Source organism: Xenopus tropicalis, chromosome 9 (assembly GCF_000004195.4).
Source record: "Xenopus tropicalis strain Nigerian chromosome 9, UCB_Xtro_10.0, whole genome shotgun sequence".
NCBI lineage: Eukaryota > Metazoa > Chordata > Amphibia > Anura > Pipidae > Xenopus > Xenopus tropicalis.
This window is the reverse complement of record NC_030685.2, coordinates 24,209,543-24,236,686: the sequence shown is the minus strand read 5'-3', so window position 1 is coordinate 24,236,686 and position 27,144 is coordinate 24,209,543. Positions and strand designations below refer to the sequence as shown.

The 27,144-nt window shown below is 37.2% G+C and overlaps 1 long non-coding RNA gene across 1 annotated transcript; it reads left to right on the top strand.

Moving 5' to 3' along the window:
* Positions 1–1,710: 1,710 nt before the first annotated feature.
* On the top strand, positions 1,711–10,046 carry LOC116407731. Its single transcript, XR_004220528.1, has 4 exons — positions 1,711–1,734; positions 9,085–9,108; positions 9,323–9,346; positions 10,023–10,046. It is a non-coding gene; the product is annotated as an uncharacterized LOC116407731 (long non-coding RNA).
* The last annotated feature ends 17,098 nt before the right edge of the window (positions 10,047–27,144 follow it).

The window sequence follows — 27,144 nt, the reverse complement described above, 5'->3', positions numbered from 1 at the left end:
ATCATAGATACCCCTACACCTATAATCCCTGGTAACTTTACAAAATGTGCAATAGTGTCTGTGTGTATAAATTAATCAATTACTTAATTAATCAGGAAGGACAGATTTGGAGGCACACATAGGGGCCGATTCACTAAAGGTCGATAAAATTGACTTTGATGAATCGGGACTTATTTATTGCATGCTTTTAAACTCAAAAAAGCATGTGATAAGCGTTATCGACCTTTAGTGAATCGGCCCCCTAATAATAAAAAAATTAGGACAATTTAGCCCAAATCCCATCCCAGATTCGCCCTGATTCACCAAAACCCCACAGGAACCAGGCAGATATATTCTGCAATTTGGGAGGTTCTGCCTATATGTGGATAATTGGGAGTTATGGTGTAGGTATGATAATAACTGTAGTCCAGTATGTATAGTGGAAATGTAGCCCAGTCACATTTATGTAATTCATGGATTCACAACACAAAAATACTCTCAAATAATCTCAGTCATGTTTTTAGCCCAACTGATATTTGAATGAGCCATCTAAACATCAACTACAAATCAAGTATTATGTTTATAATAGAATAGGAGTATGTATCATACCTCTTTTTCCCAAAAAGCAACTGTGCAACTTCTTTGCTTTATTTTTTTTTTTTACTTCATTTTTTTCAATTAAGTTTATCTTTAAAAATCAACACTATTAGTTTGTGGTACTGTACCTGCATGTACAAAACAGCAAATTACTATATAACACCTAACAATATTTTTATTGTACCAAAGATACCACCGCAACAAAGGCGGTGCTATCTGTGAGTGTGAAGAGTGTGAAGAGTAGTTACATATTTTGGATTCTGATATACATGTTTGTATCATTTGTTTCTTTATCATAGCTACAACTACACCTACGATCCCTGGTAAGCTAACCAACTATGTACTGTATTAGTGTCTGGGTGTATAACCAGTAACTATCAGTACATAGACACTGAACACTAACAAAATTGGGAGAATTTAGGTCACATCCACAATTTTCCCCAGACACGTCCCTGATCTCACAAATCCCAGTTAGACATTTCCTGCAATTTGGGCAATAGGGTTGGTTGGTGTGAGGATGATGGAGTATGGTGGAAGCCGAATTTGTTTATTTCCAGATTGAGAAACACTTTCTATCCTCCTTTAACACAACATTACATCTCCATCATGTTTTAGTCTTGTAAATTACATTTTGCCTACATGAACTTGCAAGCTCATTGCTCCCCCCACAATTTTTTAAAATTTCTTGATTTGAATTTAAAAAAATAAAATAAAATAAAGCGCTTGCTGCTAATAAAAAAAAACTCAACTTAGGCCCAGTAATATAGAAATATGTATAACCATCCCTTTTCCCCCAGAGGCAACCTGGCAACTAATATGGATCATTTACATTAATTTCATTACTTAATTCAACTATATAAACTTTGCACTTTTCTTTTTTACAGATACTTCCACTCCCACAGTCTATAGTAAGTGCATTGGGGAATATTTTGGAAACTGTATATTACATTTTGGTATTTTCTGTGCACAATAAATAAAAGGCATGGGGTGGGGAATTTGCTACTCTATTTGTGTTGCTCCTGAGGAGAACATTCTGGCTTGTTTTTAGTTAACTTGACCTTTAAAGCTTCACCCTATCATAATTAATTTATAACCCCTATATATATATAACACTATTTTTTTATTGTACCACAGCCACCACTGCAGCGAAGGCACCTGGTATGTCCTCACCTGTGTGTTTTTCTAAAAAATATATATGTGGCCCAAGATACTTGCAAATGCAGTCTTTACTGTGAGATAATCATTGTTTATTTAAAGAGACGGCATAACCACTAGGAATTTATATTTTGTCATTTCAATATAAATACTGTATTCGAAAAACTTAAATGGAATGGAATTGGACATTTTGACCAATGTTTTTGGCCAAGGAAGAATTGTATCCTGCTTCCTCCCTTAGAGTTAAATGGAGGTTCTTGCACTCACCTTCACTGGCACTTGTCAGTTGCCTTTATACAATTTAATGTGCCTTTAACTCTAAGGGAGACTGCAGGGACATTTTAGGCATTCTTCCACTAGGTAAAAGCAAAATTTAGAGGGGAACTCCACCCAAACACAACTTTTGTTGATGATTTCAAGTACTGTAACTTTGCAATATACATCAATTAACATATGCAGCCTTTTCATGATTTTTAATGTAATAATATGGTTTGGAACAGTTCCCTAAGCCCCGCCCCCTGTTCCCCTGCTGATCTGGCTGACTACTTTGAGACTCAAATAAAACGTATCCGTAGTTGACTGTCCTCAGTCTGCCTGTAGCCTGCATCCTCCCAATCCCACAATTCCCTGCACACGTGATGTCAATAAGGAAAGGAACATCACAGTGCAATGCATTGTGGGTTATAACTTCCTGCATGCTGTGACATCAATGTTTTAGTCCCTCCTCCCCTGCCAGGATTCAAATGATGAAGGAGAACATCTGCATATACAAATCGTATTTATTCATGTTTTTTGAAGGAATTGATTACTGTGATATTAGGGGTTTCTGTGTTGTGCGGGGCTCTATAACAAATTCCTCCTTTCTCCTTTAACTCTTTTACTGCCAAGCACGTATGGCATACGTGCTGGCAGTAAAAGGGCTTAAACGCCAACGACGTGTCTCATACGTCGTTGGCGTTTAAGCGCTCCCTCTCCCCCAGCGCCGGCCCAAATGAGGAAGGAGGCGATCGGTCTTCAGGAACAGGTAAGGACTTTTTTTTTTATTGCATTTACACACTTTTACACACTTATACACACATTTACATACATTTATACACACTTACATACATTTACACACACTTACAGCACACATTTTAGCATTTTTTTATTTTTTTTTTTATTTTATTTTTTTTCATTTTTCACACTTTTATACACTTATTTACACTCATATACACACTTACACACTATCACACAACTTTTACACATGTACACACATGTATACACAAACACTTTGGTTTTTTTTTGTTTTGCTTTTTTTTTTTTTTTTTTTCATTTTACCACTTTGTTTTTATTTTCTTTTACCTAAAAACTGTTTATTTTGACAGCGTAACTATTGGATCAGATATTCTGGCCACTAATTACACTGTCATGTGACTTATTTTGTTGTTTCACTGATTTGCACAATTTTTGTGGTTTTATCACATTTTATCCCTATATAAGTGTTCCTGATCTGTTTTTAGCGTAGCTTTGCCAGGTGTAACTTTGGTGTACAAAAATAACTTTACCTATTTTGAATTCATCAGAATGTGTACTTTCCAAAAATATATGGTTTTCTGGGGGTCACTGTATAGTTAGGGGGGGGTTACTGCACATAATACACTGACAGGGGGTTCTGTGTGCAAAAGCTGAGCTGGCAGGCGAGAAATCCTTATGCGCTATTTTCATTTTGGGTTCAGTACATACCGCAGACTTTGGTATATCTATGCATATTGGGCATCAATCTGTTCAGTAGGCCTCTGGTGTTCCTATTTGGGGTGACTTGCCTTTGTATGCAAGAAATTGTGTGAGATAAATGCGACAAATTGCAACATTTTTAGGCAATTTTCTGAAATGTCATAAAAACCAATAACTTTAGGAAAGCTCTGCAGATTGGTACTTTGGTGTAGAAAGGACTCTTTACCCTTGTTGGATTTGTCAGAATGTGTACTTTCCAAAAATATATGGTTTTGTGGGGGATCTGTATAGTTAGGGGAAGTTTTGGCACATAATACACTGACAGGGGGCTCTGTGTGCAAAAGCTGAGCTGGCAGGCGAGAAATCCTTATGCGCTATTTTCATTTAGGGTTCAGTACATACCGCAGACTTTGGTATATCTATGCATATTGGGCATCAAACTGTTCAGTAGGCCTCTGGTGTTCCTATTGGGGGTGATTTGCCTTTGTACGCAAGAAATTGTGTGAGATAAATGTGACAAATTGCAACATTTTTAGGCAATTTTCTGAAATGTCATAAAAACCAATAACTTTAGGAAAGCTCTGCAGATTGGTACTTTGGTGTAGAAAGGACTCTTTACCCTTGTTGGATTTGTCAGAATGTGTACTTTCCAAAAATATATGGTTTTGTGGGGGTCTCTGTATAGTTAGGGGAAGTTTTGGCACATAATACACTGACAGGGGGCTCTGTGTGCAAAAGCTGAGCTGGCAGGCGAGAAATCCTTATGCGCTATTTTCATTTAGGGTTCAGTACATACTGCAGACTTTGGTATATCTATGCATATTGGGCATCAAACTGTGCAGTAGGCCTCTGGTGTTCCTATTTGGGGTGACTTGCCTTTGTACGCAAGAAATTGTGTGAGATAAATGCGACAAATTGCAACATTTTTAGGCGATTTTCTGAAATGTCATAAAAACCAATAACTTTAGGAAAGCTCTGCAGATTGGTACTTTGGTGTAGAAAGGACTCTTTACCCTTGTTGGATTTGTCAGAATGTGTACTTTCCAAAAATATATGGTTTTGTGGGGGATCTGTATAGTTAGGGGAAGTTTTGGCACATAATACACTGACAGGGGGCTCTGTGTGCAAAAGCTGAGCTGGCAGGCGAGAAATCCTTATGCGCTATTTTCATTTAGGGTTCAGTACATACCGCAGACTTTGGTATATCTATGCATATTGGGCATCAAACTGTTCAGTAGGCCTCTGGTGTTCCTATTTGGGGTGACTTGCCTTTGTACGCAAGAAATTGTGTGAGATAAATGCGACAAATTGCAACATTTTTAGGCGATTTTCTGAAATGTCATAAAAACCAATAACTTTAGGAAAGCTCTGCAGATTGGTACTTTGGTGTAGAAAGGACTCTTTACCCTTGTTGGATTTGTCAGAATGTGTACTTTCCAAAAATATATGGTTTTGTGGGGGTCACTGTATGGTTAGGGGAAGTTTTGGCACATAATACACTGACAGGGGGCTCTGTGTGCAAAAGCTGAGCTGGCAGGCGAGAAATCCTTATGCGCTATTTTCATTTTGGGTTCAGTACATACCGCAGACTTTGGTATATCTATGCATATTGGGCATCAAACTGTTCAGTAGACCTCTGGTGTTCCTTTTTGGGGTGATTTGTCTTTATCTGATCTTTATCAAGAAATTGTGAGAGATAAATGCGGCAAATTGCAACATTTTTATGCGATTTTCGAAAATGTCATAGAAATCTGCAAACTTAGGAAAGCTTTACAGCTTGGTACTTTGTAGCAATAAGAAATATTTACCCATTATAGATTCGGGGGGATGTGTATATTCCAAAAATATATGGCTTTCTGGGGTGAATGTACTTTTTTTGTAGCATTATCCCACATAAAGGATGTAAATGTGTTGATTTTGCAGGAGCTGAAATGATAGATCATATGGGGGTATGTTCCCATTGGGGCCCCTACATGCCACATACTTAGGTAAACCTATACATATTGGGCATCAAACTGTTCAGTGGACCCCTGGCGTTCAAATTTAGGGTGTTTTATCTTGGTACCTAACACTATGTGGGAGATAAGATGCTGCAAAGTGGAAGCTTTGAGGGGATTTTTGGAAATGTCATCAAAATTGCTAACTTTAGAAAAGCTGTGCGGCTTGGTACTTTGGAGTAGAAAGACATGGGTACCCATTTTAGATTCGGGGGAATGTGTACTTTCCAAAAATATATGACTTTCTGGGGTGAGCGTACTTTTTTGTAGCTTTATCCCACATATAATGATGTAAATGTGTTGATTTTGCATGAGCTGAAATGACAGAAATGACAGTATATATGGGGGTATGTTCACATTGGGGCCCCTACATGCCACATACTTAGGTAAACCTATACATATTGGGCATCAAACTGTTCAGTGGACCCCTGGCGTTCAAATTCAGGGTGTTTTATCTTGGTACCTAATGCTATGTGGGAGATAAGATGCTTCAAAATGGAAGCTTTGAGGGGATTTTTGGAAATGTCATCAAAATTGCTAACTTTAGAAAAGCTGTGCGGCTTGGTACTTTGGAGTAGAAAGACATGGGTACCCATTTTAGATTCGGGGGAATGTGTACTTTCCAAAAATATATGGATTTCTGGGGTGAGCGTACTTTTTTGTAGCTTTATCTCACATATAATGATGTAAATGTGTTGATTTTGCAGGAGCTGAAATGACAGAAATGACAGTATATATGGGGGTATGTTCACATTCGGGCCCCTACATGCCACATACTTGGGTAAACCTATACATATTGGGCATCAAACTGTTCAGTGGACCCCTGGTGTTCAAATTCAGGGTGTTTTATCTTGGTACCTAATGCTATGTGGGAGATAAGATGCTGCAAAGTGGAAGCTTTGAGGGGATTTTTGGAAATGTCATCAAAATTGCTAACTTTAGAAAAGCTGTGCGGCTTGGTACTTTGGAGTAGAAAGACATGGGTACCCATTTTAGATTCGGGGGAATGTGTATTTTCCAAAAATATATGACTTTCTGGGGTGAGCGTACTTTTTTGTAGCTTTATCCCACATATAATGATGTAAATGTGTTGATTTTGCAGGAGCTGAAATGACAGAAATGACAGTATATATGGGGGTATGTTCACATTGGGGCCCCTACATGCCACATACTTAGGTAAACCTATACATATTGGGCATCAAACTGTTCAGTGGACCCCTGGCGTTCAAATTCAGGGTGTTTTATCTTGGTACCTAATGCTATGTGGGAGATAAGATGCTTCAAAATGGAAGCTTTGAGGGGATTTTTGGAAATGTCATCAAAATTGCTAACTTTAGAAAAGCTGTGCGGCTTGGTACTTTGGAGTAGAAAGACATGGGTACCCATTTTAGATTCGGGGGAATGTGTACTTTCCAAAAATATATGGCTTTCTGGGGTGAGCGTACTTTTTTGTAGCTTTATCTCACATATAATGATGTAAATGTGTTGATTTTGCAGGAGCTGAAATGACAGAAATGACAGTATATATGGGGGTATGTTCACATTCGGGCCCCTACATGCCACATACTTGGGTAAACCTATACATATTGGGCATCAAACTGTTCAGTGGACCCCTGGTGTTCAAATTCAGGGTGTTTTATCTTGGTACCTAATGCTATGTGGGAGATAAGATGCTTCAAAGTGGAAGCTTTGAGGGGATTTTTGGAAATGTCATCAAAATTGCTAACTTTAGAAAAGCTGTGCGGCTTGGTACTTTGGAGTAGAAAGACATGGGTACCCATTTTAGATTCGGGGGAATGTGTACTTTCCAAAAATATATGACTTTCTGGGGTGAGCGTACTTTTTTGTAGCTTTATCCCACATATAATAATGTAAATGTGTTGATTTTGCAGGAGCTGAAATGACAGAAATGACAGTTCATATGGGGGTATGTTCACATTGGGGCCCCTACATGCCACATACTTAGGTAAACCTATACATATTGGGCATCAAACTGTTCAGTGGACCCCTGGCGTTCAAATTCAGGGTGTTTTATCTTGGTACCTAATGCTATGTGGGAGATAAGATGCTTCAAAGTGGAAGCTTTGAGGGGATTTTTGGAAATGTCATCAAAATTGCTAACTTTAGAAAAGCTGTGCGGCTTGGTACTTTGGAGTAGAAAGACATAGGTACCCATTTTAGATTCGGGGGAATGTGTACTTTCCAAAAATATATGACTTTCTGGGGTGAGCATACTTTTTACTAGCTTTATCCCACATATAATGATGTAAATGTGTTGATTTTGCAGAAGCTGAAATGACAGAAATGACAGTATATATGGGGGTATGTTCACATTGGGGCCCCTACATGCCACATACTTGGGTAAACCTATACATATTGGGCATCAAACTGTTCAGTGGACCCCTGGCGTTCAAATTCAGGGTGTTTTATCTTGGTACCTAATGCTATGTGGGAGATAAGATGCTTCAAATTGGAAGCTTTGAGGGGATTTTTGGAAATGTCATCAAAATTGCTAACTTTAGAAAAGCTGTGCGGCTTGGTACTTTGGAGTAGAAAGACATGGGTACCCATTTTAGATTCGGGGGAATGTGTACTTTCCAAAAATATATGACTTTCTGGGGTGAGCGTACTTTTTACTAGCTTCATCCCACATATAATGATGTAAATGTGTTGATTTTGCAGAAGCTGAAATGACAGAAATGACAGTTCATATGGGGTATGTTCACATTGGGGCCCCTACATGCCACATACTTAGGTAAACCTATACATATTGGGCATCAAACTGTTCAGTGGACCCCTGGCGTTCATATTTAGGGTGTTTTATTTGGTTACTTTATGACCTGTAGGAGATAAGATACTATAGACTAGAAGCTTTGAAGCGATTTTTTAAAAAAATCACAAATTTTGATAAAAACCAATAACTTTAGGAAAGCATTGCGACTTGATAGTTTGGAGTAGACAGACAGTTGTGCCTATTCTGTATTCCCCAGAATCTGTTCTTTCCAAAAATGTACAATTTTCTGGGATAAACCTTCTGTTAGTGGAATTTTGGCCTTGAAATCCAAAGTATGCAGTTTTTTTGGAGCAGTGCTTTGGGAATTTGGTAGTGTACTGCTGGGAGTTTTTGACCTATACAAGTGAGAAATCTCCATAAAACTATATATATTTGGTATTGGCACGTTCAGGAGACATGGGACTTTCCAAATCAGTTGTATATTCGTGCATAAAATAATTTTTGTTTCTAGTATGTGTGATTATATTATGGAAAATTTGATTTTTTTTGCATTTTTAGACATTTAGAAGCCTATATCTTGTTACAGAATTGGAATTACACAAAAATTCTACCATATTTTGAAAGCTTAGGTTGTTCTGAAAAAAACGATATATTGTTTTCCTTGGTAAACTAAAAGTCCCCCCGAGGAAAGGCCCCTAAAGTGAAACAGTGCAAAATGTTCAAAAACTGTCTGGCAATACAAGTTCCGCTTTGACCAAAATGGCTGGCAGTAAAAGGGTTAATTTGCTGTGTGCCATTGCCTTACAATGTGCATTTCTTTGCTAAAAATAATTAATTACAATTGCGTCCACATGCGTCTCCAGTTGTGCTGGTGCATCTGTATAATTATTAGTTTTTTCCCCATTATAGACACAACTACGCCTACAATCCCTGGTAAGTGTCAGCTAAATTCTAAGCTCATACAACGGGAGATTACATATTAACGTAACGTAACGTGGCACATATTCAATCCCCTAGCCATTGGGGGGGGGGGAGAAGCCCCGGTGAGCCCTGCAGCCCCCAGTCCGACCCTGGTTAACGTGGCATTATTTAAAAAAAAAAAACATTTGCTTTTATTCTACATAATGCAATGTATTTATTCTTACAGCTACAAGCACAATGAAGAAACCTGGTACGTACCTGTTGCTTTTGGCCAAAAAACATCCAACAGTCAAACTTTTGACAAGACATCCTTTAAACTATGGGTGGAATGAATGACAGACGTGAGCAGACTTGAAAGTTTGCGAAACTGAATAAATATTTGCATTTTGCAATGTAACAGTTTCACTGCAAATCTGAATCGGGCATTGCACATTTTTAAGACTATCTTGTAGATGTCACAGCTTCTTTGTACAAAAATAGAGTAGAACTAGTGATAAGCAAATTAGTCCCTTTTTGCTTCGCCGAAAAAAGGCGCGAAACTGCTGAAAAATTTGTGAAATGGCAAAAAACTTGCAAAATGCGTTTATAGTGCCTACCATGCAACTTTTTCTGTGTGCAACAATTTCTACCCATATGCAATTTTTTTTTAATGTGACTTTTTTCTCATGTGTGAATGACATCTGTGCACAAATCTGTCCCACTTTGCCCTAAAAACAGCAAAAAAATGTGCAAATCTTTAAAAATTGTTGCGCACATCACTGGCCAAGCTTTGCATAGGGCCCTATGTTATAAGGCACAGCAGCGCTCGCATACCTTTAGTCCCCTTTTTCTAAAGTATATAAGGGTGCTGTAACTGTGTACTGTAGCTTTGTATTTTACATTTTTTTGGATTCTGATATATCTGTATATATTTGTTTTCATCTTAGATACAACTACACTTACAATCCCAAGTAAGTTTACAAAAATTTGAAGTTTACAAATAGCTACTATGAATAACACATTTGGAGGCACACAGCAGAAACATTGGGGCAATTTAGGCCACACCCACAACCCTCCTCAGACCCTCCCCTGATCTACAAAAGCCCCACAAGTTTCCAGTAAGAAATGGCACACAGTTCTGCGTAAATGTGGGAAATAATTAGGCGTATGTAAGTATGACAGAGTATAGTATAAATTGTACATTTATGTAATTCCTGGTTGAGCAACAAAGATACATGACATTTTCATTCCTATTAAATGTACTGTACCTAAAGGGAGTTTTACCTTATATACACTGCCCAGCATACTTTAAGGACCAGGGAGTTATTAGCATGCTTTTAGAAATAATGTAATGTAGATGTTGTTACAGGGGTACAGGGGTAATTTATAATTGTTTTGTTTCTTAATGCAACTTTTTAAACTTACAATTGATCAACTTTTTTCTTACCAGATTCTACCACATGTACAGTCCCTAGTAAGTGCATGGGGGTATATTTTGGAAAATATGTTTATTATTTATTTTTTAGAAATATTTTGTATATCAATCTTCTGTGTAAAATACATAAGTATGTATGGGGTAGGAAACAATTTACTGCATTCTAACACCTAACACTATTTTTTAATGTTATATATCTTTTTTGCAGCTACAATGTTATTGTTCACAGCTACAGCTCCAACAAAGGCGCCTGGTATGCTCTCACCTCTTTTTGTTTTTCTGAATCTATAGATGTAATCCAAGATACTTGCATATACAGTCTTTACTGTGAAAAAAATCTAAATATGATTGCTTATTTAAAGAGAAGGAATTACTGCTAGTAAACTATATCATACCCAGCATCAGTGCCGGGACACCAGGAATAAACCTGGTGGGCCCCGGCCCTAATGTGCCCAGATCTGACCCCTGTCAGCGCTCCCCCACCCGCAGGTGTCCCTCCCCTGATGCGTTTGAGCCTTTTGGGGGGGTTAGGGGGTGCAGTGGGGGCCCCTTGCAGGGGATGCGGCCTGGGGCGGTAGCTCCGCTGGGCCCTTGACCCCCCAGTCCGACCTTGCCCAGCATACAGTTAAAGCACTCATAAGGCCACAGAGCAGATATCACTAAGGGAGATGGCAGGGGGTGATATTTTTGCCCACGATAACTCGAAAAACCTGAAATCTGCCATATGTGCAATTTCCCTAAAATGTGTATTTATTTGCTGAGAAAATAATTATGTAAATACCTTTACCTCTGAATGTATCTCCAGATGAAGGCTTTGGTGGGCAAAACACTTGAAATCTACTGTGTGCAATTGGCCTAAAATGTGTATTTGCTAAAAAAAAAAAAAAAAAAAAACAAGTTGCCTCTGAATGTGTCTCCAGTTGTGCAGTGTGTTTATATTTTTTGGATTCTGATATACACATGTGAATATTTTTTTTTTAATCATAGACACGCTTGGTAAGTCTACTAAATACATAATAGTGTCTGGGTGTATGAATTAACCAATAACTATCAATAAGGATGGGTACACATAATATCTTCTAATAATAAATAAATTGGACAATTTAGGCCACACCCTACCCCAGATACACCCCCGATCCACCAAAACCCCAAGTACCAGACAGAAATATTCTGCAATTTGGGTGGTTCATAATAAGTTTCCAATAAAACCTGAAGTTAGAATTGAGCCAAAGGTGGGAATGGGGGGCTTGGGTGGGGTAAAGTATGCAAGAAATCCGTCTCGCAATGGGGAAAGCGCACATACAAGGAGATTTATCTGCTCATGTGCCTACTTGGTCTTGTTTATAGAGTGTTGCATTGCCGAATTTTGGTTTTGTGAAAACTACGATTGGCCGAGCCTTTCCTTGTCCTTTAAAATGCATTATTATAAAAGTATTACTTTTACAGAATTGATTACTGTACTTTGATTTTTTTATGCATTTTGAGAAAACATATAATTTATTTTTATTATTTTTATATATTAATATTATTTTGTTGCAGTTACCACTACAGTGGTAAGTGCAAACCTGGTGGTCTGAGATTCATTTTTGTCCCTGAATATTAAATAAATATATATATATATATATATATATATTTATATTTATTTAATATATATATATATTCAGTATGGCCAGAATAATATAATGCACATAATTGTTCCTCATTTCCTATGCCCCCTGTGGCATGTCTAATGATGTCTCTACTTGATATATTGCTTTTTTAGGTACTTCAACACCCTCTATTTATGGTAAGTGCAGGAGGCTCTTTTGTAAAAGGGATATTTTTTTTTAGAAAGTTTCAATTTGGGACTTGGATCCAAAATACAGTACAGGTATGGGGACCTGTTATACAGAATTCTCGGGACCAAGGGTATTCCGGATAAGGGGTCTTTCCGTAATTTGGATAAAAAAACAATAAAAAAATCAAATAAACCCAATAGGATTTTTTTGCCTCCAATAAGGATAAGTTATATCTTAGTTGGGATCGGGGGGGGGGGGGGGGTGGGTGGGCGGCAGGGGCCCAGGGAAGGTGTGGAAACCACGCTGGGGATCCCTGGGGGGGGGGGGGTGTGGCTGACCCTGTAAGCACTATTTGCATTGCAAATTTCCCAAATTTTTTTAAGAGTATTCAGTGTTTTTGAATAACCAATTAACTTTCATATTCATTTAGAACTGTATTTTTTTCTTCTTCTTCTTAGTTACTACCACTTATACACCTACAGTCCCTGGTAAGTGCTCACTGTAGTTGCATGTATACATTCAAGTACAAGTCAATTGCGTTCTGTAATGAAAGTTCTTCCTGGCGCAGTAACTTATACTAACCTACAAGCATTTACTATTACCTGTTTTAAAGTTATCTTCATATAACTGTTTTTGAATAGTCTATTTATTTTCACAACTGTTTTTAGGATTATATTTTATTTTTTTCCTTCTCTATAGTTACTACCACTTATGCACCTACAGTCCCTGCTAAGTGCTCACTAAAGTGACTTATACCAACTAACAAGCATTTACTAGTACAGGTATGGGATCTGTTATCCAGAATGCTCAGGACCTGGGGTCTTCCGGATAAGGGATCATTCCGTAGTTTGGATCTCCATGCTTTAAGTTTACTAAAAAATCATTTAACCATTAAATAAACCCAATAGGATTGTTCTGGCCCCAATAAGGGGTAATTTTATCTTAGTTGGGATCAAGTACAGGTACTGTTTTATTATTACAGAGAAAAGGGAATCATTTAACCATGAAATAAACACAATAGGGCTGTTCTGCCCCCAATAAGGGGTAATTATATCTTAGTTGGGATCAAGTACAGGTACTGTTTTATTATTACAGAGAAAAGGGAATCATTTAACCATTAAATAAACCCAATAGGGCTGTTCTGCCCCCAATAAGGGGTAATTATATCTTAGTTGGGATCAAGTACAGGTACTGTTTTATTATTACAGAGAAAAGGGAATCATTTAACCATTAAATAAACCCAATAGGGCTGTTCTGCCCCCAATAAGGGGTAATTATATCTTAGTTGGGATCAAGTACAGGTACTGTTTTATTATTACAGAGAAAAAGGGAATCATTTAACCATTAAATAAACCCAATAGGGCTGTTCTGCCCCAATAAGGGGTAATTATATCTTAGTTGGGATCAAGTACAGGTACTGTTTTATTATTACAGAGAAAAGGGAATCATTTAACCATTAAATAAACCCAATAGGGCTGTTCTGCCCCCAATAAGGGGTAATTATATCTTAGTTGGGATCAAGTACAGGTACTGTTTTATTATTACAGAGAAAAGGGAATCATTTAACCATTAAATAAACCCAATAGGGCTGTTCTGCCCCCAATAAGGGGTAATTATATATTAGTTGGGATCAAGTACAGGTACTGTTTTATTATTACAGAGAAAAGGGAATCATTTAACCATTAAATAAACCCAATAGGGCTGTTCTGCCCCAATAAGGGGTAATTATATCTTAGTTGGGATCAAGTACAGGTTCTGTTTTATTATTACAGAGAAAAAGGAAATAATTTCTAAAAATTAGAATAATTTGTTTAAAATGAAGTCTATGGGAGATGGCCTTTCCGTAATTCAGAACTTTCTGGATAATGGGTTTTCTGAATAACGGATCCTATACCTGTAACCTGTTTAAAAGGAGATTTTTTATTTAACTGTTTTGGAATAGTCCATTCATTTTCATAATTGTTTTTAAGATTATATTTAATTTTTTTTCTTCTTTACAGTAACTACCACTAATGCAGCTACAGTCCCTGGTAAGTGCTCACTGTAGTAACTTATACCAACTAACAAGCATTTACTAGTAACCTGTTTAAAAGGAGATATCTTTATTCAACTATTTTGGAATAGTCCATTCATTTTCATAATTGTTTTTAAGATTATATTTTATTTTTTTTCTTATTTATAGTCACTACCACTAATGCAGCTACAGTCCCTGGTAAGTGCTCACTGTAGTTGCATGTATACATTGCAGTACAAATATGTAATCTTTACAGTAAATTGGGGTTATGCAATACAAGTTTTCTCTGGTGCAGTAACTTATACTAACCAACAAATATTTACTAGGAAGCTGTTTGTTTAAAAGAACAAAAAAGAGAATATTTTATTGGTTGTTATGGGTTGCTGCACCTGGGAAACATAAATGCCTTTTATTACAAGAGTGGAATGTATATAAATGCAAAATCTGAATGAATAACTTGTATATTATATTATATTTATATACAACGATATGAAGTTTAGTTAAAGCAAAATATATTTAGAATGCTCGGGACCTGGGGTTTTCCTGATAAGTGATCTTTCCATAATTTGGATCTCCATAACTTAAGTCTGCTAAAAATCATTCGAATATTGAAGAAACCCAATAGGGCTGTTCTGCCCCCAATAAGGGGTAATTATATCTTAGTTGGGATCAAGTACAGGTACTGTTTTATTATTACAGAGAAAAGGGAAATCATTTAACCATTAAATAAACCCAATAGGGCTGTTCTGCCCCCAATAAGGAGTAATTATATCTTAGTTGGGATCAAGTACAGGTACTGTTTTATTATTACAGAGAAAAGGGAATCATTTAACCATTAAATAAACCCAATAGGGCTGTTCTGCCCCCAATAAGGGGTAATTATATCTTAGTTGGGATCAAGTACAAGGTACTGTTTTATTATTACAGAGAAAAGGGAAATCATTTAACCATTAAATAAACCCAATAGGGCTGTTCTGCCCCCAATAAGGGGTAATTATATCTTAGTTGGGATCAAGTACAGGTACTGTTTTATTATTACAGAGAAAAGGGAATCATTTAACCATTAAATAAACCCAATAGGGCTGTTCTGCCCCCAATAAGGGGTAATTATATCTTAGTTGGGATCAAGTACAGGTACTGTTTTATTATTACAGAGAAAAGGGAATCATTTAACCATTAAATAAACCCAATAGGGCTGTTCTGCCCCAATAAGGGGTAATTATATCTTAGTTGGGATCAAGTACAGGTACTGTTTTATTATTACAGAGAAAAGGGAATCATTTTAAAAAATTTGAATTATTTGCTTATAATAAAGTCTATGGGAGATGGCCTTTCCATAATTCGGAACTTTCTGGATAACAGGTTTCCAGATAAAGGATCCCATACCTGTACATTGTTTCTCACATTTAATTAAATAAGTGGGCTTTTGGCAGAGAGCCCAGAAAGTTAACAAGCCACCCCACAATTGTAACTAATAAGGTCTTTTGGGGGAACTGAGACAATTTCAGCTTTTTTAACAACACTGAAATAACACATAAAACAAGACCCCAAAACCCACAGAAATGTGTGCAAACTTTAAATAACCTATCACATTTAGTCAAATGGGAGTGGTATTTAGGGGGTGTGGTCGGAAAAATGGGCACGGTCAAAAAATTGGACAACTTTTGAAAATGCCCCAATTTTCACACCTTTACACCTTAAAAACCAGAGCAGATATCAAATAGATGGTGCAGGATACTTTTTGTCATGGTCCATTTTATTTTTTAATTTCAAATTCTGTTCTAAAATGAGTATGACCTCTTTTTCCTTTGCAGTTTCTTCTACTACTCCAAAAGTGCCTGGTAAGTGTTTATTGCACGTATTCCTTTTGCAGAGATGAGGCTTTTGGAAAGTTGAAGCCATAACCTTGCATCGTGCATTAACAACTTGTAATACATTAAATGGGGAAAATTATCTGGGCCCCCTGATACGCACATATGAATTCCTTGGTGTGTATTCAATCTCTGTAAAATGTTGCCCCATCCACGTTCTTTTAATAGCATAAACGCCTAAAAAGTGTTTTTCTGGTTGAAAAATGTACAGATATCAGATGTATTATCAGTAATGCTTGGGATCTTGGGATTTTTGGAAAAAGGGAAAACCACAAAATATACCTTTCTATTTTATACAGCCTACTACTGTAAAACATTGTCTGTTTTTTGTGGGGGATTAATGAATACTGTATAGTTGTGTTTTGTTTTGGGATATATAAAAGAATGCAATGTACAGTAATTTTTTTCACATGTGTGCTTTAATCATGTTACTCTACAGGAACTTCAATGCTCACCATTCCTGGTAAGTATCATCCTGGGGGAATGTTGCTGCACTGTGTTTAGTTTTGTGCATTGTTAGGGATTTATTTATTATATCGGCACCACACGCTAAGCCTCTACACCAGTGGTTTCCAAACTTTGGAGATGACCTTTCCGAAGAGGCTTGGATCAGGGGCAAGGGGACTGAGGGAAACTGAGAAGATACAACTAAAAGCAGAGCTTCATGAAAAATAATCATGAGATTTTGGGTAGTTTTGTATTTGCTGTCTTGGATTTTTTTGAAACTATGGCTGAATGACTGATACTCCAATATCTTCTCATATCGGTACCCGTATCACTAGCTAAGAATAGCCCTGATAAAAGGCTGAACTTTTAAGGGAAGCCTTGACCAAAAGTTGGACCTTCAAGGTTACTTGCAATGGAAATAATGGGGCAACCACTAGTCTACACATATATGTCACTTTAAGGGCCGTGGTAGATGGGGAGATTAGTCACCCACCACAAATCTCCCTTGTTGTGGGCGACTAATCTCCCTGATATGCCATCCCACTAGCTTGAATGTAAATGGCCAGCGGGATGGCATATGTGGTGCCGCGGTTTCCTGAAATCGCAGAAGTTGCCTTGATGAGCAAATCTATCCCACTTCGCTTTGAGGAAAAATTGAAAGTGAAACTATGGAAAAATTCTCGTATTTTTGGACACGAGCGCCTTTTCTTTTTTGTGGCCGTGCCTATTTTAACATGACTGCGTCTTTTTTTATGGGGCTGCAAATTTTCATGGCAAAATTTTGCGTAAGTAACTAAATAGATCTGGCCCGAAGAAAATGATACTGCTTATGTTCCTTTCTATTTCATACAGCCTAATACTGTAAAACATTTATTTGGTGGGAATTAATGAATACTGTATAGTTTTTTGTTTTGGGGTATATAACAGAATGCAATGTACAGTCATTTTACTCTACAGGAACTTCAATGCTCACCATTCCTGGTAAGTATCATCTGAACATTATCCCGGGGAATGTTGCTGCACTGTGTTTAGTTGTGTGCATTGTTAGGGTTTTATTTATTATATTGGCACCGCACGCTTGAAATGGAAATGATAGGGCAACCACTAGTCTACACATATATGTCACTTTAATTGCTGCTACCAAAACATGCATCCAATTAGCAAAGTTTCATAATTCACCTGCATTGCACACAAAGTACTAAATGAACTCCTGTAACTGCCATCTGCTCGAAGAAACGATCAACTATAAAGTTCTTGCTAGTGGTGAGTGAATCTGTCCCTTTTCGCTTCGCCAAAAAATTTGCGAAACGACAGCAAAATTTGTGGAAAATCTGTGAAACATGTTAGTAGCACTTTTTTTGATGCCTGCGTCTTTTTTTTTACCCATCCCCTTTTTTTATGCGACCACACCCACTTTTGGCGCAACTGCAACTTTTTTTGACGCACAACAAATTTTTTGGTGGCAATTTTTCTAGAAAGTTTTGCTAAACAGTTTGCCGATGGCGAAATGCAGAAATTCACTGTGAATTCTTGCTCTTTTCTGCTGCTGCTAGTTTTTTTTTCACATTATTCAATTGCTGTTTGTGTTTTGGATATAATTTCACAGTTATTGAATAACTTAAAGAATTGTCTAATATGGAAAAATAATAATTTATTGGCAAATAAATAGCAAAAAAAAAAAATCTTTCATCAATTTGTAACTAATGATGAGCATATCAATCCCATTTGACTTGAAATTAGCGAAACTACAGAAACATTTCTTGTATTTTTTGACACAAGCGCCTTTTCTTTTTGCAACCGTGCCTATTTTGACATGACTGCATCTTTTTTTTATGGGGCCACAAATTTTCACGTTGAAATTTTGTGGCAGTTTCGTAAAACAATTTGCCAATTGGGAATCTATGTCTGGTGCAAAAAACTTGCTCGGGACTAGTAGCTAAATAGATCTGGCCCGAAGAAAATGATACTGCTTATGTACCTTTCTATTTCATACAGCTTAATACTGTAAAACATTGTCTGTTTTTCTGTGGGTAGGATTAATAAACACTGTATAGTTGTTTTTTTGTTTTGGGGTATATAAAAGAATGCAAGGTACAGTCATTTTTTTCACATGTGTTCTTTAATCATGTTACTCTACAGGAACTTCAATGCTCACCATTCCTGGTAAGTACCATCTGAACATTATCCCGGGGAATGTTGGTGCATTGTGTTTAGTTTTGTGCATTGTTAGGGTTTTATTTATTATATTGGTTTCAAAACTCACTTGCATTGCACACAAAGTACTAAATGAACTCCTGTAACTGCCATCTGCTCGAAGAAACAATCTCCTACTGTAGTTCTTGCTCCTTTCTGCTGCTAGTTTTTTTTTCATATAATTCAATTGCTGTTTATGTTTTTGATATAATTTCACAGTTATTGAATAGTTGAAAGAATTGGATAATATGGAAAAATAATGCATTTCTTTTGACTTACTGGTGTCTCACAAAATGGTCTCACACAATGTTCTCACACAATGGTCTCACAAAATGAATGATAAATACGGAACACTAGAAATATTCCTTTAATATGCTCTTTCGTGTCAGCACCATACAACCCCTTGTGACTTTTAAATGACACGTTAGTTAAAATCATGTAGCGCAGAAAACAAATGCTCCTTTGGGAGTTTAGTGCCATAGAAAAAGGAGTCTTGACTGGTTAAAATGCTCTTTTGGCGGTTTAGTGCCATTGAAAAAGGAGTCTTGCATGGTTAATAATTAAAGAGACAAGTCTAGCCTGTGTTTATATAGGCAATGCTTGTAGAAGAGTGTAGTTTCCCATAATTAAGCAGAGATTGTAAACACTGTTTATAACCCATTCATGAAACTGTGTGGAGGAAAGAGCACAAACAGAAAGACAAGTAGCACGTTCAAAAATGCTTCCATAAAAAAAGCATGTGGAGCGATTCCACTGACATTTGCCTTCAAGATGCCTGCACCCCAGAGCATTATTGGGTCTCTTATAGCACTGAGAGAACTTCAAAAGGTATTAAAATCAGTAAAAATAGAGTTTCCAATCTGAAAACAGTCCAGAGGGGGTGTCTGAATTATTGAAAAACTATACAAAATAAGTTCAGCAAAATGGTTAGTGCTTCGGTTTTCTATCACCTAAGATTTTTTCCTTCAGTGTTTTGACTCAAGCAAGAAAACATTTTTTGTATTTGTAAAGTGAATATATTTTTCATTTAAACTGGGGTCCTGTTGTGGGCTGAAAAATACATTTTGACTTGGTTAAAAGGAAACTCTCAGGTTTGTTGCTTCTGTACAGTGGCTAACTACATGGTCTGCCAAATTCCATTGGGTGCCTGCCATTCGACTGCCTGCCCCTCATTATTTACACTAAAGTAAGAAATGTAAGTCTCTGGGGCTGATTTACTAAGAAACGAATTCGAAATCGAATTGGAAAAATTCCGATTGGAAAACAAACATTTTGCGACTTTTTTGTATTTTTGCGATTTTTTCGGCGCCTTTACGACTTTTCGGAAATTATCGCGACTTTTTCGTTACCAATACGATTTGCGCGAAAAAACGCGAGTTTTTCGTAGCCATTCCGAAAGTTGCGCAAAATCTGGCGATTTTTTCGTAGCGTTAAAACTTGCGCGAAAAGTCACGATTTTTTCGTAGAGTTAAAACTTGCGCGAAACGTTGCGCCTTTTAAGTTTTACCGCTACGAAAAAGGCGCGACTTTTCGCGCAAGTTTTAACGCTACGAAAAAATTGCCAGATTTTGCGCAACTTTCGTAATGGCTACAAAAAACTCGCGTTTTTTCGCGCAAGTCGTAATGGCTACGAAAAACTCGCGTTTTTTCGCGCAAATCGTATTGGTAACGAAAAAGTCGCAATAATTTCCGAAAAAATCGCAAAATACCGATCATTACGAAAAAAACGCAATCGGACGCATTCGGCCCGTTCGTGGGTTAGTAAATGTGCCCCTCTGTCTCGTTTTGGTTCACCATAAAATTTGTAAATCTTTAAAAAGATTCGCAAAACGGCAAAAAATCAGCGATACAGCAAAAATGTCTTGCGTCAAAAAAAATTGTCACGTGCGCCATTTTTTCTTCGCAATTATTTTTCACACATATTGCATATTGACGTACAAATGCCAGCATAAAAAAAATCCTCTAAAACCACAAGGGACATCTGCCATTGACTTCTACATGATCTTGACAGCTTATAGATGTCAAATTTTCGCTGTTGGATTTGTCAAGGTTTAGTTGCATAAAAATTTGCGAAAAAAAATATGAATTTCTGTGAATATCAAATCATATTTTGGCTGAACTGAAAAAAATCGAGTGTTGGCAAATGCCCCCTTTAGACAACACTTGCTAAATTTTGCATTTGTTTTAGAAACTATAATATCTAATGATTACAGCGGGGTTTTGGGATGAGTTGTTGATCTCCAGCTTGGTAGTGGGGCAAGTAGTCATACATAGTACGATGACATCCAAAATGTTGGTTTACAGTACTACCTTTAGGAGAGCAACAGTTGTTACATAAATAAGTCTTCTCAGTTAAGTTAAAACACCTGTTTCATATGCTCTACAATTGTCTGTGGGTGTAATTTCTGGCAGTGTTTGTGGGGTAGTGATATGAGCTACATTACTGACTGGGGTATAATATACCCCCATATGAAATATATGAGATTAGGGGCTACTACTAGTCGAGTAATAAATTACAGATTGTGAGTACTTTCTTAACTTCATGTTTTTCTATTCCTTACAGAAATAACTAGCCATGTTGTTCCTGGTAAGTGCACACTGTATTGTATCTTTTTGGCATCAGAATATCACCAAGACCATTAAATGTTTACTGACTGCAGTATTTTATTTGATTTTCACACAGATTCAACTACACACAGAGTGCCTGGTAAGTGTTCATTTCAGCCATTTTCAGTCATTTCATGTTTTTGGCCACTACGATATTCTTGAAGCTAACTTTTTGTAATGTTTTTGTTGGGCAGTTTTTGGGATTGGTTTTGAGGGATATTTCTCCCTAAGAGAAAGTTGCCTATGAAGTGAGCTGTGTTATTGGCCGTGGTTGTGGGGGAGGAATAATAAGGAGCTGTTAAAAGCACATCTCTATATGAAGTATAAGTAATGAAATACTGTTATTAAACTGTACCTTGAGATATATTCAACACTGCTAAATAATCAGTTCCTTGTAGTTTAATCCAAAGTTTAATGTATTTTACTTACAGATACTTCTACCCCCACTGCTACTTCTACAGTCCATGGTAAGCGTCAATTGCAACATATCTTTTTGCCATTTCGGTGCCATTGAATACTTTATTCACTACAGCTTTCATCAAGAAATATAATATTTCAAGTAACAATTACTTACAAAAGCAAAAAATGATCAATATAGTCTATAGGTTACTTTGTATATACATTCATATTTTAAAGAGCAGTTTCACTGTAAGGCACCCAAAGATGACCTTATTTCTTGTAAAGCAATTTGACAACATCAAAATGTTTGTGTTTGTAAGAATTTTTGTACGCTTACAAACAAAAAATCGATCGTTGCATAGTGGATTCTGCGCTGCGTTGCCGTATCGCCCTATTTCAAATGACCAGATGGCCAAGTTTTAGCAGGTATTTTCTAATAAAGCATTCAAAATAATAAATGTGTAGGATAGGGCAATTATTGGGGCAGGGTAGAATAGAACAATAGAATAATACAAATTTTATGGTGAACCAAAACGAGACAGAGGGGCACATTTACTAACCCACGAACGGGCCGAATGCGTTCGATTGCGTTTTTTTCCTAATGATCGGTATTTTGCGATTTTTTCGGAAATTATCGCGACTTTTTCGTTACCAATACGATTTGCGCGAAAAAACGTGAGTTTTTCGTAGCCATTCCGAAAGTTGCGCAAAATCTGGCGATTTTTTCGTAGCGTTAAAACTTGCGCCAAAAGCCGCGCCTTTTTCGTAACGTTAAAACTTAAAAGGCGCGATGTTTCGCGCACGTTTTAACTCTACGAAAAAATCGCGACTTTTCGCGCAAGTTTTAACGCTACGAAAAAATCGCCAGATTTTGCGCAACTTTCGGAATGGCTACGAAAAACTCGCGTTTTTTCGCGCAAATCGTATTGGTAACGAAAAAGTCGCGATAATTTCCGAAAAGTCGTAAGGGGCCGAAAAAAACGCAAAAAATACGAAAAAGTCGCAAAATGTTCGTTTTCCAATCGGAATTTTTCCAATTCGGTTGGAATTCGTGTCTTAGTAAATCAGCCCCTTAGAGTGCATTTGTGTAGTAAATTGAGATGCTCTACTGACTGGAGGGGGGAAAGAGAAAAAGCTGTACGGAATATAGTATACTAATATAATTATAGTATATATTAAGTATATATTATATATTAAGTATATAGTATATAGTATATAATTATAGTATATATTAAGTTTGGCTAATGAACTAAAGAGTGCAAGAACTGGCTTAACTTCATGCTTTTCTAATTTGCTTACAGAAGTAACTACTCCTGTTGTCCCTCGTAAGTGTGCCTTGTATTGGATCTTTTTGTGCACTAGAATATCACCAAGGACATCAAATATTAGACTTACAAATAGAAGTCTTACCTGTACTGTATGTATTTTGATTTTTACTCACAGAGACTTCTAAACCTAAAGTACCTTGTAAGTGTCCATTGCAAGCTATATTTTGGCCCCTGAGATATGGGCTCCCTATTTGTAATCTTTTCTTTGGACACATTTTGGGGATTGGCTTCAGGTACCTTTCATTCCCAAAGAGAAAGTTGCCTATGAAGTGAGCTGTGCTATTGGCAGGGGGTGTGGGGGAGACAATAAGAAGGAACTGTGCAAAGTACACCTCCATATGATCTATAGGAAATAACTTACTGAGCGGTATATTCAGCATCAATAAAAAATCAGTTCCACTTTATTTATTGCTAATTGCCATAGTTTTATGTATTTCTATTTACCTTACAGATACTACTGCCCTTAGTACTACCCTGACAGTCCCTGGTAAGTATCCACTGCAATGGATTATTTTTGTGCAATAGGATGTTATTGATGTAATGAAATATTTAATAGTGTAGAGAACAAAAGTTCTAAAAGTAGTTTACCCAGAGGATCAGTGAGAAAATCTATAATTTCTATATATTTTCATGTTATGGAAGGCTGATGATAATGGCTTTGTCCTTGCATTTACCCCCACAATGATAAGTGTTTACTTTACATATTCCTTTTCTAATGTTGGCTGTGTCTAAGAAAAGATTTATACAGTTATACAGGGGAGTTTATTTGGCAATATTTGGGGATATTTACTCCTCCCACATTTGCTCTTAACCATTAAGAAGATACGATCAATGTTCACTTTCACTAGTTTATGCTGTTTGTTGGAACATATAAGTGTATATTAGTGATAATTGAACTTGGCCTGTTTAGCTTTGCTGAGAAATTTGTGAATCCATTCAAAAATTTAAAATATTGGTATGGGATCCATTGCCTAACATACATCTCACTGAATGCTTAAATGATTTTAGTAGACTTTAGCTCATGTCCCACAGGGAGATAGTCGCTCATGTCTGACAATAGAAGTGTCAATGCTGTGCCCTCTCCAAACACCCACACTGCCCCCACAAAACAACGCCAGACTCCTGTTGAAATGAAAACCCGCAATAGGTTTATTCACAAACCATAAAACATCAATATGCAATTTATCAATATGCAACTAGCTCTCTCCACCCCCTTTTTTGCTAAAACTGCCCTGGTCCCACCATTAATGTAGGGAGGGAGGTTGGGAGCTGCTATGGTAAAATGGTGCCTTTTCCCCTAATCCAGCCTAACTTGGAGCACAACCCCCCCCCCACCCCTTGGCCAGTGAGGTTACTAGGATACCTTTTCTCACTGCCTCTTAACCACCAAGCCTAGTCATAGCCCCCTTCCGTTCAAACCATTCCTTGCCTCACCCTGGGGCATCTTTCCACTAGTGAACGGCCGGTGAAAAGGCATATGCGTCAATGTTTTCTAAAATTGTGCAAAGTTGTCTACAGAAAGAAAATTAGCACTATGGATGAGCGAATCTTTCCAGTCTTGCTACTTTTTTGCCGCAACTGAAACTTTTTTCTTGCTCTGCAAATTTTTGATGCAGCAGTTTCGTGGAAAAATTCTCCAATGCCAAAATGCAGAATTTCACAGCAAATCCTGGCAAAGAAAAATTCTCATCACTACTTAGCATGACTTTGTCATGCATATGCCTTTCCATTGGCAATTTACTTGTTGCCAGTGGGAAGGCATTTCATGAGCAATCAGTAGTGATAGGCAAATTTCTTCACCAGGCATGGATTTGCATTTCGCCATTGCCCATTTTGTGAAAAAATTCGTCGCACGGAAATTTTTTTGTTGCACGTCAAATTGAGCGCATTGTGTCAAAAAAGGGTGTGGTTGCATAAAAAAGCCGCGGACAACAAAATAAATTGTGCAACAAATGCTTTCATGAATTTTTCGCTGTTTCGCGAATTTTATGCCGAAACGAAATGGGACAGATTCGCTCATCACTAGCAATTAGTCACCCGCAGTCGACTAATTTTCCCAAAATACCTTTCCACTGGCAATGGAGTGAATCGCTGGTGGAAAGGCATACGCATCAATATGTCTTCTGAAGTTGCCCTGATTAGTTACCCGTGGTAGCTGAGGGTGTATGTCCCCATTGGGACATAAGGTATGGTGATCCAAATTACAGAAACACACCTTATCTGGAAAACCCAAGGTCCCGAGCATTCTGGATAACAGGTCCCATACCTGTGTTAAGCTTGGGTAATGAATTACAGATTGCGAGTACCATCTTAACTTCATTCTTTTCTAAATTTCTTACAGACAAAACTACCCCTGTTGTTCCTAGTAAGTATACAATATATTGTATCTTTTTGTGTAACAGAATATCACTAAAGCCATTATACTGTATATTTGTTGACTGCAGATTAACGCCTTACCTGTATGTATTTTAATTTTCGCTTACAGAGACTACTACTCCAACAGTGCCTGGTAAGAGGTCATTTCAATCTATGTTTTTGGCCACTGGGCTACCTTTTTGTATTCTTTTTGTTTGGTTCATGGGATCGGTCTTGAGTGGCCTTAAATTCCCAGAGAGAAAGTTGCCTATGAAGTGAGTGGTACTATTGGTAGTGGGTATGTAAGAGACAATAGGAAAGAGCGGTGGAAAGCCCACCTGTGAAATATAAGAATAATTTTTTCCATATTTACTTGGGGGTGGCAATATGAAATATGAGCAATGTATCTGTGTTTGTACAGGTAGGGTTATATTTTAGTGTAGTTAATGAATCAGCTCCAAACACTTTTTTCTTTACATTATGCATTACATTTTTTTCTTGCAGCTACCTCTACCCCCAAGGTTATTGGTAAGTGTCCAGTACAATATCTCTGTGTCTGCACAAGCTGCATTATGCACCATTGGCACTGGTATATGATCCCCATAGAGTCCTATGTAAAATGGAAAATTTGTATGTAATAAAATTAATATTAAATAAATTAAATAAATCGTTCAAGAATGAGTACTTGATCCCATAAGTCCTTAGAACCTTCCTTGGATACTTAAAAAAAAGGCAGTGGAAAAAAAAAATAACATTTTAGCCTGATAGGGAAGCACTATTGTTCTTTGTTGAGCTTCAGGGGTGCTGTATATTGTATGCACTAAAAATGAAAATGATTAACCTCGGGCATTTGTATTTCTTATGCCACAGATACAACTATCCTCAAAATCCCTGGTAAGTTTCCATTGCTATTTGTGCCAAATCAAGATGTCATTGATGCAGTGGCGCAACTATATGTTACTGGGCCCCACAGCAAATTCCATATAGGGCCCCCAAACATTGTTAAGTTGAACTATTCTATTAAGATGTATTGACATTGCTCTCTAATTAGAGCCTTTCTGGGCCCTCTACACCCCTGGGCCCCCCTGCGACTGCAGGGTCTGCTTCCTATGTAGTTCTGCAAATTCAACATTTTAAATTTATATTTAGCTTCTTGATCTATCTAATGATTTCCAATAACTTCTTTGGTAGGAGCCAAACCCTACCCGGTGTAGAGAGACTGGATTCACATGTGCCTGGATCTGCATGCATCCTGGTGTATGCCATATATATATATATATCCCAGGTGCACCCGAACGGACCAAGCGCAAATAAAAATAAATATTAAAAAGATTTGAAAAGTTAAATAATGTTTAAAAAAAAAAGCTAGCAGGGCCCCTAATCACTGATCAATGGACCCATCCAATAATCCTCCCCTGCTCCCTGGCCTGTGTACACCCTGCCTCAATGTTCTTTGTTGAAAATGTGTATTTTCAAGCATTGAACCTAAACAGTACTAGTTTAAGCTTTAATAAATAGTTTTAAATCTTTACTAAACAGAATTTTCTTTTTTTTTTAAAGCTACGATGACTTCAATTCCAGGTAATTCCATTACATAGTTTTTTTTTATTATTCTGTTTGGCTTTTTATTGTAGTTAATGAC